The following is an 8838-nucleotide window of genomic DNA, read 5'->3' as shown; positions in this document are numbered from 1 at the left end:
TAAGGTAGCCATGGAGAAAGGCATTGGACACATCAAGTTGCTTCAAAGGCCAATTGCAGCTGACAGCAATGGCAAGAACTAGTCTAACTGTGGCAGGCTTGACAACAGGACTGAAAGTCTCTGAGTAATCAATGCCAGCTTGTTGGTGGAATCCTTTGGCCACAAGTCTTGCTTTGTAACGAGCAATAGACCCATCACTGTGAAGTTTGATCTTGAATACCTACTTACAACCCACCAAGTTAGCATGAGGAGGTGCTGGAACTAGTGTCCAGGTCTGTTGTCTTTGCAATGCCTGAAATTCTGCATCCATGGCAGTACACCAGATAGGATATTTGGAGGCCACTTTATAAGAAGGAGGTTCAGTTTTAGAGTAATCCAATATGGCCTTATAGCAAATTTTAGGCTTGACTATACCACTCTTGGATCTAGTCTGCATAGGATGTTGATTTTCCACAATAACAGGAGGTAGTGGAGGTGGTAATGATGGAGAAGTATCATTGGAAGAAACAGTAGGTAAGGAAGAATCAGAATTTGAATGGGCATGGCTAGGAGGAGTAGTGGGTGGTGTTGCAGTAATACTAGGTGGGTTAGTGTTGTGTGGATCAGTGGAATGAGAGACTACATTTGGAGAAGGAGTGACAGGAAGTAGAGATGTGGTGTTGGAAGAATAAGGACCTAAGAGTGATGGTTGGTTGGAAGCATGAAGATAAAGAAGATTGGACAACCAGAGAGCATGAGACAGATGTGAGATTGAGGAAGGGGAGGAAGAGGTTTTGGAAGATGTAAGGGTAGGAAATTTGGATTCATTAAACAAAACATGTCTAGAAACATAGAGAGTGTGAGTTGAATAATCAAGGCAGAGATACCCCTTTGACCTAGAAGAATAGCCTAAAAACAAACACTCCTTGGTTCTAGGGTCAAGTTTATGAGAGGTGTAAGGCCTAAGGAAAGGGTAACAAGCACACCCAAAGACCCTTAACTGAGACAGATCAGGTGAGGAAGAGTATAATTTGGACCAAGGGGATAGGAAGTTAAGCACAGAAGTAGGGAGTAGGTTGATCAAGAAAAAACTGTTAAGTATGGTATAAGACCAGTAAGTAGTAGGCATTGAAGCTTGAGACAATAGGGTAATAGTTGTCTCAACAAGGTGCCTATGCTTCCTCTCTACAAGTCCATTTTGCTGGGGAGTGTAAGGACAGGAAATTTGATGATGAATGCCATGTTGAATGAGAAAAGACTTGAAAGCAGAAGAGGTGTATTCACCACCACCATCTGACCTTAAAGTTTTGATTTTAGTAGAAAATTGGGTTTCAACCATGGCTTTAAACTCAAGGAACTTTGAAAAGACTTCAGATTTGGACTTAAGAAGGTATAAACAAGTGAACCTATTGAAGTGATCAACAAATAGAACATAAAATCGAAAACCATCAACAGATATCACAGGGGCAGGACCCCACACATCAGAATGTACCACCTCAAATGGAGAAGAAGCAACAAATTTAGAGTTTGGAAAAGGTAACCTGTGCATTTTACCATGTAAGCAATGAATACAAGATTGAACAAAAGGAGTGCATTTATTTAAAGAAAACTTTGCATTAGGAAAGACAAACTGAAGGACTTGATCATTTGGATGACCAAGCCTTCTGTGCCACAAGGTTTTATTTACACTGACAGAATTTGAAACAGTGTTGCAGACTTTGGAGGTTAAAGCTAGATGTGAGGCTTGATGAGGATAGATGGGATAAACACCATCTTCACTCTTGCCTTGGTAGAGGACCTTCCCCGTGTCCAAAACCTGAATGGATAAGAGATTCTGATCAAAATAACACCAGCAATGGTTGTCATGACAGATTTTATGGACAGAGGCCAGATTAGAAGAAATAGAAGGGACCCTAAGGACATTGTTCAATTGAAGAGTGGAATAAGGTGAAGGAAGAAGAGTTTTACCTATGTGGGTGATGGGTAGATTCTGTCCATTACTAACTGTCAAATGATCTTGACCACCATAGGGCTGAGGTAGGCTGAGTTGATTCAGATTGGCAGTGACATGATCAGTAGCTGCACTGTCAACTAGCCAAGGTTGTGCCTGTGCAAGACAAGCATTGGAAGCAGTGGCCATGGCAGCAAGTTTAGTAGGTGGATGTTTGCCTTGATAGGCATAGTCCATCCTATGATAGCAATCAATTGTTGTATGGCCAAGTTTACCACAGATTTGGCAGGAAGGTCTATCTGATTTGGGAACTGAGGAACTAGAATTTGACTGATTTGGTTGAAAAGGAGAAGTAAAAGGGTTGTATTGATTGTATTGAGATGAGTGATAACCACCTCTGCCTCCTCTTCCACCTCTATGGTTGAAATTACCTCTGCCCCTTCCTCTATTGAATTGATTTGGATTGAAATTTCCACTTGATTTTGGAGTAGCAGTTGCAGCCATTGCAAAGATTGATTCTTTAATATCCAAACCTTCATTTAAGGATTCCTCTTCTGCATTAAGCATAGTTGATAATTCATCAAAACTCAGCTTAGTGTTCCTGGTTCGAATTGCTGACCTAAATGCATTGAAATCTTTGGGAAGCCCCTTCAGAGTTATGTGAAGTAGCTCCTCATCATCAATTAGTACACCAACAGCTAGTAGCTTATCTCTCACTACTTTAATCTTTTGCAAGAAAACATCAACAGATTCTGCTCCCTTCTTAAGGTTATGAAGTTCACCTTTAAGATTCATCACATGAGACCTAGAGAATGAAGAAAATCTATTCTCCAATACCTTCCAGACTTCTAACGCAGAAGTGCACCCAACAGTTAGTGCTAGAACTGATGGTGAGAGAGTTGAACTGATAAAAGTTAATAAAGCTTTCTCCTTTGATCTCCAGAGAGTGTAATCTGGATTCACTATTGAGGTAAAATCTCCACTCAGATCCTTGAGAAATTTCTTTGGAATCAATTGTGGTTCTTCGAGTAACTCAAACAAAGAGTAGGTCTCCAAAATCATTGAAATTTGGTGTTTCCAGACAATATAGTTGGCATTGTCTAGTTTGATTGTCATCATATTTGACATATTTGACAGAAGAAGAAGTGGCTGATTCATTACATTGATTGTGGAACCAGAGGTTGTTGAAGAAGTAGCAGCACTTGAACTTGAGGACGCCATAGAAGGATTCTGTACAGGAATTTCAGGATTTTCCTGCTCTGATACCATGAAGAAAACTGTGTTGATTTGTAAAACACAAATTTACTGAGATGAACTTTGTTTGTGAAGTAAGAAAGAGAGATAGGAAAATGAGAAGGAAAGAAAGAGTGATAAACAGAGAAGAAGAGGAAGAGAGAGAGAGAGTTTAACAAAGAGAAGAAATCTGTATATTTTTCATAATGATAAAAATGTGGATACAAGAATATATATATTACACTGAAGCTCTCTAACTGCTTGATAACCAACCCAGAATTTCCGGAGCTTGTAACTAACTCTGCACCAGAAATGATAACTGACTTTGGCGCCAGAACTAACGGTTCCAAGCACAGAGAAGAACGACACCGTTTCCATCCTTCAGAAGCTTTGTATTTTATCTCTTAAAAACGGTGCGCTACACATTAATTAAACGGTGCGTTTATGTTCTTTGACTTCAAGTGAAACGGTGCGTTGCACTGAGCTTGGATACTTCATCTTCAACCTCGCACCAGCTCAACCATTGTCATCCTTGTTTTGATTCTTTGAACTGAAACTCTTATGAATATTAACACCATGTACCACCTAAGGAAAAACCAAGGAATGGAAGAAATTTCCCTTTCCTCACTAATCAATTTTAGCGTGTCCACTCATGCAAAATCCCTGTAAATACCAAGCAAAACCTTCACATTATTCCATACTATCATAAGCCAAACACATTTCAAGTTTCAACCCTATAGCTCTCAGCTCTCATCACATCAAAAATGGCTCCTGTTTTCTCAAAAATTGGCATAATAGGAGCTGGTGTTAGTGGCTTAGCAGCCGCTAAACAACTAGCCCACCACAACCCTTTAGTCTTTGAAGCCTCTGACTCTATTGGTGGTGTCTGGAGGCATTGTTCTTACAGTTCCACAAAGCTTCAGTCCCTTCGTTGTGATTATGAGTTTTCTGATTTCCCTTGGCCTGATAGGGATAGCACAAGTTTTCCATTTTATACTGAGATATTGGAATACTTAACATCTTATGCTAACCACTTTGATGTCCTCAAGTTTGTGAGGTTAAACTCAAAAGTGGTGGAGATTAGGTTTGTTGGTGATAGGGAAGCCACTGATCTCACTGGGAAACCTGGTGACTATCCTACTATATTGCCTGGACACGCTGTTTGGGAGGTTGCTGTGCAAACCAACCATTCAGATACCATTGAGGTCGTTATCCATTTTTTTCTTTTCCTTTTTTTTTTCTTTAACTAATAAAAAAAAATGGCTACGAGGGATTTACTAGCTAGGGTTCCAAAAGAAAAATAACATGATTTTCTTATATCTTTCTTTGTGTATTTCCTTTCATTTACTCCGTATTTTCCTATCTATTTAGAACCTACATACTCCGGTATTTCCTAGTTTCTAATTTTTTATTTCCTAGCTGGTCTCCAAGAAAAAATTTGACACCTTATAGTTTAACCTATGTCAACCTTCAAAGTCTTATATATTTTGCGACAAGCGGGATACATAATTTGTTGATAATGAGTAAAAATCTTTTGTTTTAATATGAGCGTTCAACTCTATGCTTTAGCAATCTTTGCTTGTCAAAAATCTTTTTATTTTGAGTAATCAAAGTTTAAAATGAAACGGAATGAATCAAACACACATGGGTAGACTATAAATATATAATTTTTATGTGATCCTTTGCGGTCCACCGATTGTATATATAGTTGGCAATATGAGGAATCGTATAATGAAACTTCCAATAAGTATATTGCCTAGAAATTAAGGTCAAAAGTCTATGTATATACGATCGTTAGTATTACCTTTACATCTACCTAGTATTTTGGTGACTATATTATACTATTATATATATATATATAGACTTGTGTTAATTTATTCGATTCATTTCAGTGGTATGCCTGAGTTTCTTGTGGTTTGCATTGGAAAATATGGAGATGTACCAAAAATCCCAAAATTTCCACGAAACAAAGGCCCTGAAATATTTCAGGGAAAGGTCTTGCATTCCATTGATTACTGCAAACTTCAAAAGGAAGAGACTTCACAACTACTCAAGGGGAAGAAGGTTGCAGTCATTGGTTTCAAGAAATCAGCTATTGATTTAGCACTCGAGTGCGCAGAGGAGAACCAAGGTATAAAGATCTCTCTCTCTCTCTCTCTCTCTCTCTCTCTCTATATATATATATATAAAGGTTTTATACATCTTATAAGAGGGAATTTGAACTCCAAATGTTTTAGGTACTAAAGTTCCATTATTATTATTATTATTATTATTATTTGTATGTTAATTAATATTTCATTCTTTTATTTCCCTCACAAAATATTGTTGGATCCCTATCCTAAAGAAAGAAACAAGTTCATTGATGTGTAGTCATCATGCTCCAACTCAGTTGTCATCACTTTGTTAAGTGACCTATCAAAATTTTTTTATTCTTATTATTAGCTTAATTATTATTATTATTATTATTATTTTTGTTATAGGTAGTATAGTTTATTTCTAACAAGCACAATCAATGGGATGGTTGATGGGTTATACAGCTAATAGCGGCTAGTAATTTATGATTTTCAAACTCTGTTAGTCTTTGAATCAAAATTCTCACATTTTCCACAAGTGTGGAAGATAAAGTGAAGAGTTGAATTATTAGAGATCCATACAGGAGTTGTGAATTTAACAGACAAGTGTACGTGGAAGATGAACTGATGAAGTCAAAAGTGGAGTCAATTTTTAATAAAGTAATAAGTAATATTCTATGTAAGCCTAGTTTCATTTAGAAACTTATAATTTTGTCAATTTTTAATAAAGTAATAAGTAATATTCTATGTAAGCCTAGTTTCATTTAGAAACTTATAATTGACATATGAATACACTGAATTGGACCCCCAAAAAAAAAAAAAAAAAAACTGCGTCAATTCAAAGCCCAGAAAAGGTTTTATAAGATGAAAACGTCCATTCAGTACAATTACCCATTTTGGATGAAGTTGATTGTTCAGGGACTTTTGCTCGCCAATTACCTTTTGTTTCAGTACACTTTTTGCTATTTAATTGAAACATGGAATCAATTTGGTCCAAAAGACAATAGTGAATGTAGTGCAATTTAATTAGTTCTTATTTTTCACGTTATGTAGTTGGAATTTGCATGGTTTGGGTTTCACACAATCAAGACGTATTTGACTTGCTGACTTTACACGATTTTACTTTTTAGACGATTCCAAAACACTTGAATTAGAATTCCGCTCATCTTCTGTACATTATGAGGGAAAGAAAAAAAAACTAATGGCATGTTTGGATGAAGAGAGGAAAGAAGAGAGAGTGGAGGGGAGTAAAGTAGTGTTAACTAAAAATAAACTAATTTTGTACTAAATCTACTCTACTCTTCCCCCCTCTTCAATCCAAACGAACCATAAGTTTCAACTTTCAACAACACTCACTAAAGCAACGGGTATCATAATATGTCAGCTCTGTATTGGGCCAAGCTTGAAAAATTCTTGATATTGATATGTTCTCTTTAATTGCTGTCAACTATTTTTGCATGGAAAATTTTGAGATGCATTAAATGTGCAAGAAAATAACTTTTGTTCCTGTTTTACTTTCAAAATGAAAAAGTACGAAGAAAATTGCTTTAAAAAAAAAAAAAGTTCAAATGTTAGGGCGAAGGATTTGAACTTCTTGATTTCTTTGACCTCATTTTGTTTGTATAAAAGTTTAGGGACATATATTATGTCACAATTTTGATATGACCAACTACGAGTACAGTTTTAAAAATTGAACCGGTCAATGAACCGTTTTTGGACTCAGTTTTTTGTTTTTGACCAGTTTTAAACAGTTTTATTAGATCGAATTGGTACTTGATTCCTAGTTGAATTGGTTTGACTAGCCGATCCAGTCCAGTTTTTAGACTATGACTACGAATAAGGGACGAAAAATTATGGATCCATGTAAAAATTATTTCCTATTGCTCACAGCCACTTTAACAAATTGTGATAAATGTTGTGTAAAATATATATATATATATATATAATTGAAATGTCATATGTCATTCCTTTGTATTTGCTAAAAAATAGTGATATTAACAGTATTACAAATTTATTATATAAGTGTTAAAAATTGTAAAACTTAATAGTAATTTTAGTATTTTCCTATTAAAATGATGGATACCTCTCTCCAAATTCCTAGAAAAGCTAAACCTTTGTCAATCCCTCTCTTCAATTCATATATTCTTTTCTTTTCTTTTCTTTTTTCAATGAAATTTGGATAATTTCTTAGTGGATTGGCTATTTAATTGTATTATGAGATGACCAATATTTTGATGTTTTGCAGGACCCGAAGGACAACCTTGCACCATGGTGGTAAGGACTTTGCACTGGACAGTTCCCCATTATTGGATTTGGGGTTTGCCATTTTACATGTTTTACTCAACAAGATCCTCTCAGTTCCTCCATGAAAAGCCTAACCAAAGCTTTCTCAGAACTCTTCTTTGCCTTCTTTTATCTCCAATGGTAATTGATCAATATTAATTTTTACTGTATGCACCTAAAAATTAACTTTTAGTACAAACTAAGTATTAGTCTGGTTGATGAGTAAAGTGCCAATGTTAATAAGTTGTTGTATAAATGATCTATGACAGAGGCGAGGAGCTTCAAAATTTATCGAGTCCTATTTGCTATGGAAACTTCCTCTGCTGAAGTATGGATTAAAACCAGACCACCCTTTTGAAGAAGACTATGCATCTTGTCAGATGGCTATCATGCCAGAGAATTTCTTCTCTGAGGCTGATAAGGGAAAGATTCTCTTTAAAAGAGCATCAAATTGGTGGTTCTCAAAGGAAGGAATTGAATTTGATGATGACACCAAACTGAAGGCTGATGTTGTTGTTCTTGCAACTGGTTACGATGGGAAGAAAAAGCTCAAAGCTATTTTACCAGAGCCTTTCCGTACTTTGTTAGAATATCCTTCTGGCATCATGCCCTTGTATAGGTAATTAACAATTCTACTCTTAAAATTGTAATAATTTCTTCTAAACTGTAACACGGTCAAAATATACTTCAATCCCCTCTCCCAAACCCCATAAAAGTAAAAGTTTTATGCACTAGATATGACCTTTTAATAATGATGCAATTCTCTTCTTTTTTTAATTGCAGGGGCACAATCCATCCACTAGTTTCGAACATGGCATTTGTGGGTTACCTTGAGAGTGTTTCAAACCTTCATACATCGGAGCTGCGTTCCATATGGCTAGCTCGCCTTGTAGATGAGAAATTCAAGCTCCCCAGTGTTGAGAAGATGATTGAACAGACAACCAAAGAAATGACAGTCACCAAGAAGACAACCAGGTTCTACAAGAGGCACTGCATTTCTACCTTCAGCATTAACCACAGTGATGAAATATGTGAAGAGATGGGATGGAATTCTTGGAGGAAGAAGAATTGGATTTCAGAAGCATTTAGCCCCTATGGTAGTCAAGACTATATATGAGAGGAATAAAGGAAGTGGCGATAATAAAGCAAATTATTGTCCTTCATTACTTGCTAAAGAGGTTTCTCCTTTTTTAGTGTAGAATAATCTATAGTTTATAACCATAAAAGGGAAACTAATTAAACAAAATATATATGTATTATTAAAAAAAAAAAAAATGTAGCATGTAAAGGAGGTTTCTATGTTTGAATAAACAATATTTC

General features: G+C 36.0%; 1 pseudogene; it reads left to right on the top strand.

Annotated features, from left to right (window-relative positions):
• The first annotated feature begins 3881 nt into the window (after window positions 1–3881).
• On the top strand, window positions 3882–8838 carry LOC112022498 (probable flavin-containing monooxygenase 1; annotated as a pseudogene).

This window comes from Quercus suber, unplaced genomic scaffold (assembly GCF_002906115.3).
Source record: "Quercus suber isolate HL8 unplaced genomic scaffold, Cork oak 2.0 scaffold_131, whole genome shotgun sequence".
NCBI lineage: Eukaryota > Viridiplantae > Streptophyta > Magnoliopsida > Fagales > Fagaceae > Quercus > Quercus suber.
The sequence above is the reverse complement of the archived record's forward strand: the minus strand, read 5'-3'. Positions and strand labels throughout refer to the sequence as shown.